The sequence below is a fragment of the Mustela nivalis genome (genome assembly GCF_964662115.1).
Source record: "Mustela nivalis genome assembly, chromosome: 8".
Classification (NCBI taxonomy): domain Eukaryota; kingdom Metazoa; phylum Chordata; class Mammalia; order Carnivora; family Mustelidae; genus Mustela; species Mustela nivalis.
This window is the reverse complement of record NC_139027.1, coordinates 106,458,577-106,471,028: the sequence shown is the minus strand read 5'-3', so window position 1 is coordinate 106,471,028 and position 12,452 is coordinate 106,458,577. Positions and strand designations below refer to the sequence as shown.

The window sequence follows — 12,452 nt, the reverse complement described above, 5'->3', positions numbered from 1 at the left end:
AAGAAAAAGAAGTGGGGGAGGTTACAGATAACCATTCCCAGACCCATTCTTTTTATGGAACAGGCCAAGAAAACACCAGTATTTTGTTCAAGGTCATACAGCAACTTTCAGTGGCAGAATCAGGACCAGAAACCCAAATCTCTTGGCTTTCAATCCCATACTCTTTCCAACACCACAAATGTACAGTTTCATTCTTCTGAAGTTTTTTTCTTTGTTTTTCCTTCCTCTAAATTTTTGGAGAAAAATCATAGTCTTGGGGATCAAATTTGAAGTCTCTTCCATTTCAGTATTTGACCTATGGAATAACTTGCAAACAAAAGAGGGAGACAGAAAGGAAGTCTCATTCCCGTATTCCATGGTTTCCCAGCCCAAGAAAATCTCAATGGCTGAAGCTGTTGGTTGCCATCTATTCTTTGAGGGTCTGGGACCTTTCTTCCAAAGTCTTTTGATTCTGAGATCTTTAAATTACATTGGTCTTATATTAATTCCTATAGGTCTTTTCATAAACACTGAACTAGTAATAAAAGAAGATTGGGGTGCCTGGGTGGCTCAGTGGGTTAAGCCTCTGCCTTCAGCTCGGCAGGGACTTCCCCCTCTCTCTGCCTGCTGTTCTACCTACTTGTGATCCCTCTCTCTCTGCCAAATAAATAAATAAAATCTTAAAAAAAAAAAAAAGAAGATCAACTTTCGAAGCAAAAGGAGAAAATATTCACAAACTGAATGTGTGGAGTGCATCAATGAGGGGGATGTTGGGTGGAAGAGTAGAGATCATAGGAGTGTTTGAAGATCTGGGGTCCATTCTCACGGAGCCATTTGTAGGCTAATGATCAGCCTTTGGGAAATTGAGCAACACAAGCTTTAGTATCCTGACTTCTGTCTTCTTGACTTTTCTGCAGCCACCATCATCATCTTGCTCTGTATTCCTATTCCTGGCTCTCCATCTCTTAACTTGTTTTGAGATGGGAAAAAGATGTCAAGTTGGCAGTTGCATGCAGAGATCTGAATTTCAGAAGATATAGTTTTGAGTCATTCATGCCTCAGGGATTGCGTTGGCTGTAGGAAGCTGACTCATCCAAGATCACCTCTTTCCAGGGGCCATTCCCATCCAATGACTAATCAATGCTGGAACTCAAAGGCCTGGCCATCTCAGCTTGACTCAGAACAACTCTGAAGACCTGTTCTATCTTCTGAGCTTCTCCTGAATTGATGGAGTCTGTTAGCTCCACACTGCAGCTGAACTTTTCCCCTCTGTCCACTCCTGCTTCTTTCTCCCACTTTCTTCAGGCATTGATCCCACAAACACTCCCCAGTAAACATCCTGCAAACCAAATTCCATCTCAGAGTCTCAGAGTTCCTCCCAGTGAACCCAACCTGCAAGACATTCCTTCATCTCATTCTTGTTTCAGTAATCCCCCTGGGCTCCCTATTTCCAGATGCCCTGATGTCCCTTCCTCCCGTTTTCCCAAGAACTAACTTGACAACTTGTTTTTTGCTCAGTGGTTTCCCCAGACCTGCCACTCTAGCCCATCGCTGTTAGACTCACCACCCACGAACACCCTCTAGTAACCTGATGAGTCCTACTAGCCTCAGCTCTATTTTGTGGATCCTGACCTTAGTGTCTTGGGACAGGGTGAGGACCACACTGTCTGGGATGGAAAAACAGAATGTATGATAGAAGCATACTGAAACAGCCACGTCCACTGAAAGCGGGTAACCACAATCCAAGATAGAGGTTATGACACACCACCCACATCCACAGGCACCACTTAAAATGCTGTGAATGAGACTTCAAATCGCTAAGCTGTCACTGAAATACCAGAGCACACTAGAGTTGTAAGATCTCCATGAAACTTGGATAGGAAATAAAACACATTCTTTCTTTCAAAACTGGCTACCTTTTGCACAGATCCACCACAATTTCTGAGCTTGTCAAAGTTTCCCAACTTGTAGACATATATATAGTCTTCTTACACTGTTATTATTTACTTACTGCTATTTAATTATTTTAAACGTCCTTATACTTTGTCCGTAATCAATTTGCTTTCCCAGTGGAGTTGTGTTGTTGATAAGGTGTCCTGTCAACTACTTATTTGATTTAGTTTCTGGAGATAAATATTTAATGAATAAATACAGACAGACGAGAATGGCCGGACTCTGGTACTAACGTCATGATTTGAGCTTCTGGAGCCAGCAGGACCCAAATATCTACCCCTGTACTTCCCGGTTATGTGAGTTAACGTAGTCTCTATTTTGCTTGTACCAGTTTGAGCTGAGTTTTCAACAAAAGAATCTGTAGTTGGGAGACCCCTGGCACACCACATGAACTTGGGAAAGTCACTGTGTGTCTCTAAACTTGTTTCCCAGGTAGAAAATGGTAAACGTATAAACCCTGCCTACCTTATATAGGTAGCCGGTACCATCATATTCCCTCAAGCGTGACTATCACCTAAATTCCAGCTGCCAGCATTTCTATCCCTTTGTGTGAAGGCCCCTTAGTTAGACCAGGCACTGCCCAACTCTGCTGGCCATGAGACGGGTCCCAGAGCAGCCCTCAAGTAAGAATTAGTCTATGAATACCTCAGCTCCCTCAGGCCTCAGGGGGGCTTCCTCTAAAGGGATCATTCTGTTCTGTGTCCAAAGGACTCCAGTAGAATTAGGCTTTAGCTGTCCACAGTACCTTGACCTATCAACCAATTTGCCCTTTATTGGCTTCCTTCCCTTTCCTGTGTCCTTTCCCTACTCCCCCCTCAGTGTTTCCTGGGATCTTGTCCTATATAGAGTACTGGTGCTCAGATTCCTCTCAGAGTCTGCTTCTGAGGGAGTCAACATGAAGTCAACATATCTCATAAAGTCCAGTGTCTCCTATGATTTACCCCTGTTCACAACATGGCTGAATTTTCATTGGCCGAAGTGGTTTAAACTCAGACCATCACTGTATATTTACAAGCATAAAAGCTGTGATAACTGCCCTGACAGGGAACCAGTTGTCATTAAACTCTTCATTTTATTCTCTACACAGTTGTGCGTATCTTAAAGACACCTCTCCAAAAATATTCTTTTCAATAGATTCTGCAGATAAAGGGATAAAAGACTTCTAAACATGCTTTCTTATTTTAAAAACAGCTGGAAGCATGTGTGCATTTATAGAATCAATTCTATAAACAGCATTAGTGTGAATGAAGCTGGAATATATTCCCACATGACAACTGAGAGTCCCACAGAAATATGCTGGCTGAAAGAGAATTTACTGTGGCTTAAGAGAAGCTCTCACACATGGGAAGAAAAGAAATGAGATGCCTCTTAATAAGCCAGTCCACAGTCTACAAGCTAAGTGCACCTAACACAAGACTGTGAGTGGCAACCAGAGCCTCAAAACAAAGAGGACTTGCCAGATGGTCCTAGTGTGGGAAGACCACTGGGCCCTGCTGGTCTTATCAGTGACACCTGTTCTCCCAGCTGGGGTGCATTACTAGTGGTGTCATCTTCAAAAGCAAAGGACAGCAAACATAATCCAAAGGAGAATCAGAAATGCGGGCAGATGGGGCTGATGGCTTGATTAGCAGGTCCCTCTACTTAGGGAGCTGGACTGGTGCCATCACATTGTCTGTTTCCTGTGCTGGTGGTCCTCAGCGCTCATCTTGGCAATGACCCACCACTTGCAAAGTTGTTGCAGATGGCTAGGAACTTCCTCTCTCACCGCAATCTTCTCCCCACTACCCTCCATTCCACTACCCTTACCCAAAACCACAGCATCTAGGATTCACTTAACCAGAGGCCATCACTGCTTTATGGATGTCCTCAGACCTACGTGCTCCGGCTCCTCAACCCTAATCAGAGTTGTAGGCCTCCTTAAAATAAAATAATTGTGTGAATACACAGACACACAGACCCACATTCTAGGCAGGTAAGTAGATAATAGAGGAAGAAAATAAACTTAGTTTATTGCAATAAAAATGTTAAATTTTTGAATTTTATTCTTTATAGCTTTATTGAGATATAATTGACATAAAACATTGCCTAAGGTAAGGCGTACAACATGTTGATTTCATACACTTATATATTCCAAGCATTATATTGTTAGCATTAGCTAACCTCCTGGCTAATACCTCTATCTTTTCACAAAATGACCGTTTCTCTTCGGTGGGGAGAACTCTTAATATTCACACTATTAGGAACTTTCAAGTATATAATACAAAATTATTAACTCTAATCACCATGTTGTACCCTAGATTCCCAAAACTAATAATCTTATAGCCAGATTTGACTAACATCTCCCTACTTACCAACCTCCAGCTCCTGGTAACCCCCACTCCACTCTCTGCAATAGAGATGCAGTAATATTTTAACAATTGGCGAATATGGGTGAAAGATATAAGGAATTTCTTTATACTGCTCTTAAAACCTTACTCTAAGTCTGAAATTATTTCAAAATTAAAAATAAAAAAAGAGGGTGCCTGGGTGGCTCAGTGGGTTAAGCTGCTGCCTTCAGCCCAGGTCATGATCTCAGGGTCCTGGGATCAAGTCCCACATCAGGCTCTTCACTCAGTAGGGAGCCTGCTTCTCTCTCTCTCTCTCTCTCTCTCTCTCTGCCTCTCTGTGTACTTGTGATCTCTCTCTGTCAAATAAATAAATAAAATCTTTTTTAAAAAAATAATAAAATAATAAAAAAAGATAAACCTCAACTGTAAGGGCATTACTATAATTATGATCACAATAGGCAGTATTTTTTAATTATTAAAAACCAACTTTTTAAGGCTGAACATGTAAAATTCTTTTTTTTTTTTAAGGATTATTTATTTACTTATTACTTATTTGACACAGCAAGAGCAGGAATACAAACAGAGGGAGAAGCAGGCTTCCTGCTTAGCAGGGAGCTGGACGTGGGGCTCAATCCCAGGACACTGGGATCATGACCTTAGCCAAAGGCAGATGCTTAACAGCTGAGCCACCCAGGCACCCCCTTAAATTCTTTTTTAAAAATTATTTTACTTTACTCCTAGTTTTTATTGAAGTGATATTCACATAGCATAAAACTAACCCTTTTATTTTATTTTATTTTTTAAGTTTTATTTCGTGATACCTGGATAGCTCAGTCAGTTAAGCATCTGCCTTTGTCTCAGGTCATGATCTCAGGATCCTGAGATGAAGCCCTGCATCAGGCTCTCTTCTTAGTGGGGAGTCTGCTTCTCTTACATATTCACTCTCTATGTTCTCTCTCTCAAATAAATAAATAAAATCTTTTTTAAAAGTTTTATTTATTTATTTATTTACTCGACAATGAGAAAGAGCATAAGCAGGGGGAGGAGCAAAGGGAGATGGAGAAGCAGGCTCCCCGTGGGCAGGAAGCCCCAATGTTGGGCTCCATCCCAGGGCTCTGGGATCACGTCCTGAGTCAAAGGCAGATCCTTAACTGACTAAGCCACCCCAGCACCCCAAAACTAACCATTTTAAAATGAATAATTCAGTGACATTTAGTATTTTGATAATGTTGTACAACCACCACCTCTATCTAGTTCAAAATGTTACATCACCCCCAAAAAGAAACCCCATGTCAATTAAGCAGTTATTCCCAATCTTTTCCTCTTCCCAGCCTTTGGCAATCTAGGCTCTGTCTTTGTAAATTAGCCTATTGTGGATATGTCATATGAATGAAATCAGTCAATATTTGTCCTTTTGTGTCTGGCTTACTTCATTTAACATAATGTTTTTGAGGTTCACATATGTTGTGGTACGTATCAGTACTTCATTCTTTTTTTATGGCTAAATAACATTCCATTGTATACATAAATGACAATTTCGTTTATCCATTCATCTGTTAATATGTCTTTGGCCTGTTTCCATCTTTTGGCTGTTGTGAGTAGTGTGGTTATGAACATGGCTGTACCCCGATTAGAACATCTAAAATCTTGATGGCTGTTAATGTCTACTGATGACTTAAAATATAATTTTATGCTTGACACATACCCAAGCTTAGACATCTCAGACCCATGAATAAATTCTCTTTCGTGCTTGAACTAGATTGTATTGAGTTTCTGTCAACCTGACAGAATCCTCAGATATAAAACTTTAAAACATCTTTCAAAAGGCATGGGGGGAAATTTACTCATTAAGAATGTCTTTTAAGGGGCGCATGGGTGGTTCAGTGGATTAAAGCCTCTGCCTTTGGCTCAGGTCATGATTCCAGGGTCCTGGGATCAAGCCCCGCATTGGGCTCTCTGCTCAGCAGGGAGCCTGCTTCCTCTTCTCTCCTCTCTCTCTGCCTGCCTCTCTGCCTACTTGTGATCTCTGTCTGTCAAATAAATAAACAAAATCTTAAAAAAAAAAAAAAGAATGTCTTTTGAAAACAAAGCCAAATTAAATTTTCTGAAGTGCAAAACACTCCTGTCCCCAAGAAGCTTGAATAAGAATCTGAAATATTTCTGAAAAGGAACAATGAGTTCAGCTAGGCACAGAACATTCCTGAACTGTGCCACCACAAGGGGAAAACATAATGCAGTCTTGAACCAGAGCTTTTTGTGTGTGCCAGATTTAAGGAAATTCAAAGCACTTTATTTGTGAAAGAATTTTAACTTTAAAAACCAGATCTTTCCTAAATCAATGTATAATCATTTTTAGCAATTCATCTCAACAGAAGTCCCTAAATATGAATGATACTTTTTACTTCTTCCTTTACCATTTGCTTCCTGCCACTCATCTTTCATCTCTTGTGGTCATAGGAATTTTAGTATTTTCTTTTCAAAAGGCTTCTAGGAATTGCTTTTGGTTTACTTGATGAAATCTTGCACTACATACACTTCTTCAAAAGGACCTCGTTTCATCTGACTTTTGTTGAAGAAAAAACAGGTAACTGGAGAATTTATCTGCTGACAACTGATCTTCCACTTAAAATATGTCATCACCTTCACTTCGTTTTGATCTTGGGGTCCTTGACTCAGCCAATTTGTTAGGGTACAAATTTGGTCTGATTTTTGTCCAGTGCCCCTTTGTGTTACTACTGTGATGGGTCATTGGTGGGATTTGTACCTCCTTCTGCCCCTCAAATCTGCCACTCTTCTTATTCTTCTCATGGGGCTACTGAGGACTGAGCCAATCAAATCTCTGATTTCCAGAAATGTAACATGGACGCAAGACATTCTAATTCAATATGGCCAGTTCACTTGAACTCAGGTGAATCTAGGAATTATTGGTAATTTAGGAGAACCATATTTAGCTCAGTAAACATGGTCTAGAGAGTAAAAGGAAAGAGGAAGGGAGAGAAGAGAGCAAAAATGATGAGGAGGAGCAGGGAGACAGGGGATAGGGGAGGGAGAGAAAGATGGTGAGGAAAGATGGGGTTGTGAGGGCAGGTGGGAAGGGAGAGAGATTTTCTTGGTTTGTATTACTGGAAAGACGGAGGAATCCATTTTCAAGTGAGACTTGATCGAGTGGGTCACCGATATCCCCAAAGACCTGGCTTTTTTCATCTTTCTCTATGATGAGGTCAAAATGGTTGCCACAGCCTTCAGATCTATATGCTTTCTTTCATCCGAAAGGAAAGAGATCCAAAATTCCTACTCAAGTTCCATGAGTCAAGCTAAATAGGCTGAGATAGGTCACATGTCCATCTCTATGTCGATCACTGTGATGGGAGGAAGGTTGGATGTAGGAAGTGAGGTGGTTTGTGTTGATCGGATGAGTCTAGGTCACATGTCCCACCCCTAAAGTAGAGTTGGAGTCACAGCCCCCAGATCCATACAGATCCCCATGTAGAAACCTAGAATTATTGACGAGGAGGTAGGAGGGAAGTGCATCCTGGAAAGGGAGCCAATGAACATTCATCACATTCACTCTCTTGTTTGGCCTCTGATACTTACAACCCGGGAATGTTAACTAAGACATTGGACTAGAATAGTGAAGACAGAAAAGCTGAAGGTGGCCTGAATTTCCGGGGAGAGGTTGGCGTAGGGTGGTGTCACAGAGACCCTTAGCTTATATAAAAGGACAATACAACTTAAATTGCTTGGGTGACTCTGCTCACCATTCCAGTGTCCATCTGAGATGGTACATGTCAGTGGCTCTTCCCTTGGTCTGTCTTAGCTCTGTCTTTCCTCGCATGGTGTGAGCATCTTGTCAAACAATGTGATTCCAGTAAATACATCATAAAAGGTGGCCCTAGGCCAGCCCCTGCTTTCACTGGTCTTCAAGAAAAGGAACAGAAATGGTGGGACGAAGGACAGACTGAGCAGCATTTACTGAGAATATCAGTCTTGAATGTATCATTGCCAGAGGACTTTCTTTTCTTTCTTTTTTTTTTTTTTTTAATATTTTATTTATTTATTTGACAGAGAGAGATCACAAATAGGCAGAGAGGCAGGCAGAGAGAGAAAGGAGGAAGCAGGCTCCCTGCTGCGCAGAGAGCCCAATGCGGGACTAGATCCCTGGACCCTGAGATCATGACCTGAGCCGAAGGCAGCGGCTTAACCCACTGAGCCACCCAGGAGTGTGCCAGAGGACTTTCAAAGGTAACTTACCTAAAGGGCTTTCAAGGAACTTTTGTCTAAAACACTTCAGGGAAATGTTGCTGATTTATAAGATAAGACTCCTTTTTACCCAAAGAGGTAATCATCAACCATATGAATCAGATCAGTGGGAGACATAGAATATCACTGTGTTTAGGAACATGACCAGTTTGATCCATATTCTCCAATTTTATTTAAATAGGTCTCAGTACTTTATACTTGGTTAGAACTTAATAAATACTGTGAAATAAATATAGTTGATTTAGACAAAATGGATATACCCAGTGACAGAGCTTGGTGAGATAATCTGGACCTAGCATGCTTGAATGCCATTTTGGGACATTTCATGGTGGTGTAGGGTGCAGAAAAAGGTGTCTTAACTTCTAATTCCATTTCTGTGGTAAACTATTCCTGTGACCTGGGAAAAGTTACATAATTTCCTTGAGTCTCAGGTTTCCCCCTGGTGGAATGGGGAAGAAAAATGCTTACTCTGTTTGTTTTTCAGAGTTATTAAAAATCAGTGGCCTGTGTTCTCTTGGGCAGCTGTTCTATGTCCTTTAGGGCAGGATGAGTGCTGTACAGAAGGAAAAACATTCAGATGGGGAGAAAAAAAAGGTTGGTGTCTCTAGAGATAGTCAGTGAACAATTTATCCTGCCTAATGCACCTTTGGATGTTAAAATATAACCCAGTACAAAACTTGTACTGGGTTATACTTACTGTTGTACTTACAACAGTAAGCACAAATACTTCAGAACTCCACAAGAGTCCTAATAGAGACAGGATTTCTCGTGCTCTGTTGCCAACTCCTAGCTTATGATCTTCGACCCAGAAAGCTCAGGAAGGGTATAAATTATGAAAAGTAGTCTCTGCTCTCCATAGCAAAGCATAATGCTAAATCAAACAATAAAAGGGACAGGAGGAGCCAACCACCCAGATATAGATTTTCCAAGCAGAGAAAGTAAATATAACAGGACATATTTATAGTGAATTTGGATGTCATTATATATATGGTGAAGGGGAATGAGGTGTAGGTTTTCCCAAGCAGAGCTCAATTCTGGGGTTACTGAACCTCTTCTCCCAGTGAATTTGTTTTAAAGTTTAAAAATTAGAAAGTTATATCTTTTCTGCCTCAGCCTAAGTCCCATCCTCAAGTAATATATGCCTGTCTCAAGGATCCAACAAAAGTGTGGCTCATTCTGTTAAGCCTCTCCTTTGGCTCAGGTCTTGATCCCAGGATTCTGGGATAGAGTCTCGAATTGGGCTCCCTGCTCAGAGGGAATATGTTTCTCCCTCTCCTTATGCTGTTCTCTCTCTCTCTCTCTCTCAATCTCTCTCTGTGTCAAATAAATAAGTAAAATTTAAAAAAAAGAATCCAACAAAAGCTCGTGAAGTTAACAATCTGTTTTCTGCCCATTACAGTGACTGGACTCATCACTTCCCATTGTTCTGAGGGATGTATCTAAAAGTATGTATATCCAGGGACCCAACTTGTCCTCTCTTGGTATGAACTGAGCAGAGATGGTTATGTATGTCCACAAGAGACTCAGCAAAAATGTTTTTAGCAGTACTATTTGTAACAGCCCCAAAGTGGAAACAGGTAGGTATTTTTTTTTAAAGATTTTATTTATTTATTTGACAGAAATCACAAGTAGATGGAGAGGCAGGCAGAGAGAGAGGGAAGCAGGCTCCCTGCTGAGCAGAGAGCCCGATGCGGGACTCGATCCCAGGACCCCGAGATCATGACCTGAGCCGAAGGCAGCGGCTTAACCCACTGAGCCACCCAGGCGCCCCACAGGTAGGTATTTTTTAAATTTAAACCCAATTAGCCAACAGATGTGCCTAAGATGTAAGTATTCAATAATTCATCAGTTTCGGGCGCGTGGGTGGCTCAGTGGTTAAGCCGCTGCCTTCGGCTCGGGTCATGATCTCAGGGTCCCGGGATCGAGTCCCGCATCGGGCTCTCTGCTCGGCAGGGAGCCTGCTTCCCTCTCTCTCTCTCTGTGCCTGCCTCTCCGTCTACTTGTGATTTCTCTCTGTCAAATAAATAAATAAATAAATAAAATCTTTAAAAAAATAATAATAATTCATCAGTTTCATATAACACCCAGTGCTCATCACATCCTTTGCCCACCTTAATGCCCATCACTCTGTAACCCCATACCCTCCACCTCCCTTTCCATAATCCTCAGTTTTTTTCCCAAAGAGAGGAAAAACGCTCACCATCACTTGTCATCAGGTGTAAGGTGGCATCTCAAAACCACAATGAGATGCCATCTTACACCAGTCAAAATGACTAAAAGAAACAGGTAAGTATTTAACTCTTCAGCTTTATTCATTATTATTTTAACATTTGAAAACTGTAGGATATTAGATTAGTGGTACAGAACCTAAGGAAAATGACCAAGAATGTAGTTAAATGGAAAGCTTTGTCTGGTTCTAGAATGACTTATACAATTTTTTTTTCTTCGGTGAAAATGTAGCATTTTCAATAGACTCACATCCCATGTCATGGGTAGAATTACCAGCAAAGTTGTTAAGAACTGACACTATTTGGGCGCCTGGATGTTTCATTTGGTTAAGCGACTGCCTTTGCGGCTCAGGTCATGAGATACTAGGTCATGAGATCTAGTATAAAAGAATGTTTGTTCGAAAATGGACCAGGGAAGTAATATTCTTTTCCTTGCCTCCCACATATATAAGGTAGATTACAAAGTTTTAGGTTGGGTGAGGCACACTTCTAAAAAAGACTTAAGAAAATTTCAGACTAATCTGGGGAATGTTTGAGACTGAACCAGGTCACTGCTATTTCTTACATCAATCAACCTACTTTTATGTCCATTAAAAGGTTTTTATTTTCATATCCCAAAGTTTGCAATTAATGATTTTATTATTATGGTGAAAGAAAGAGGAGTGAAAATCATTTGACCATCAACCTCAGGGTAAGGGCTTTGGTTTGCCCTTTGTATGAGTCTGTGATACATACAAATCTAAGTCTTTGATTACGATTGAATTGAAGTGGCTCTTCCCATAAGTAGCCTGAGGGGGTCTCTGAAAATGGTTTGCTATTCACCTGACCCAGAAAACCCTACAAAATCATGCAAATCAAGAGGTTCAAATCTTCCTGTTCACTTTAAGAACACACGAGAAACTGCCCAGGCCATCAAGGGTATGCACATCCCAAAAGCCACCAAGTGCCTGAAGGATGTCACTTTGCAGAAGCCATGTGCACCATTCTGTTGCAACAACGGTGGAATCAGTAGATGTTCCCTGGCCAAAGAATGGCACTGGACACAAGGTTGGCGGCCCAAAAAGGGTGCTGAATTTTTACTGTACATGTTTACAAATGCAGAGAGTAATGCTGAACTTAAGGGTTTATATCTAGATTCTCTGGTCACGGAACACGTCCAGGTGAGCAAAGCCTCCAAGATGCAAGGTAGAACTTTCAGATCTCATGGTCTTCATAACCCACACATGACTTTCTCTACCACGTGGAGATGATCCTTACTGAAGAAGAGCAGTAAAGGTCTTCCTAAACCAGAAGAGGGGGTTGCACAGAAGGAAAACACATCCCAGAAGAAACCGAAGAAAGAGAAACTTAAGGCCCAGGAGTAAACTGTGCATAAAATAAATGCAAAAAAAAAAAAAAAAAAAAGTAAAAAGAAGAAGGAGGATGAGGGGGAGGAGGAGGAGGTAGGGGCGGGAGGAGGGTGAGGAAGAGGAAGAAGAAGAAGGTGAATTGAAGTGGCACCTAACCTAAATGCTCAGCTTTCAATGAGGAGAGGCGGGTTACTATGGGAACATGAAGTAGAATGAGTTCTGTCATCTTCAGCACCTGTTCCAGAGATGACAAATCTGACAGTTTCCACTGGTCTACAGACTAGCTCTGTAAGGTAAAAAGGTGTAAGGCTATTCACCCTTCTCCCATCCATTCTCTACCCTTCTCTTCTCTTCTC

At 41.3% G+C, this 12,452-nt stretch overlaps 1 pseudogene across 1 annotated transcript; it reads left to right on the top strand.

Moving 5' to 3' along the window:
- Positions 1 to 11,553: 11,553 nt before the first annotated feature.
- LOC309871133 (large ribosomal subunit protein uL22 pseudogene) lies at positions 11,554 to 12,111 on the top strand (annotated as a pseudogene). Its single transcript has one exon. The product of its transcript is annotated as a large ribosomal subunit protein uL22 pseudogene (transcript).
- Positions 12,112 to 12,452: the final 341 nt, after the last annotated feature.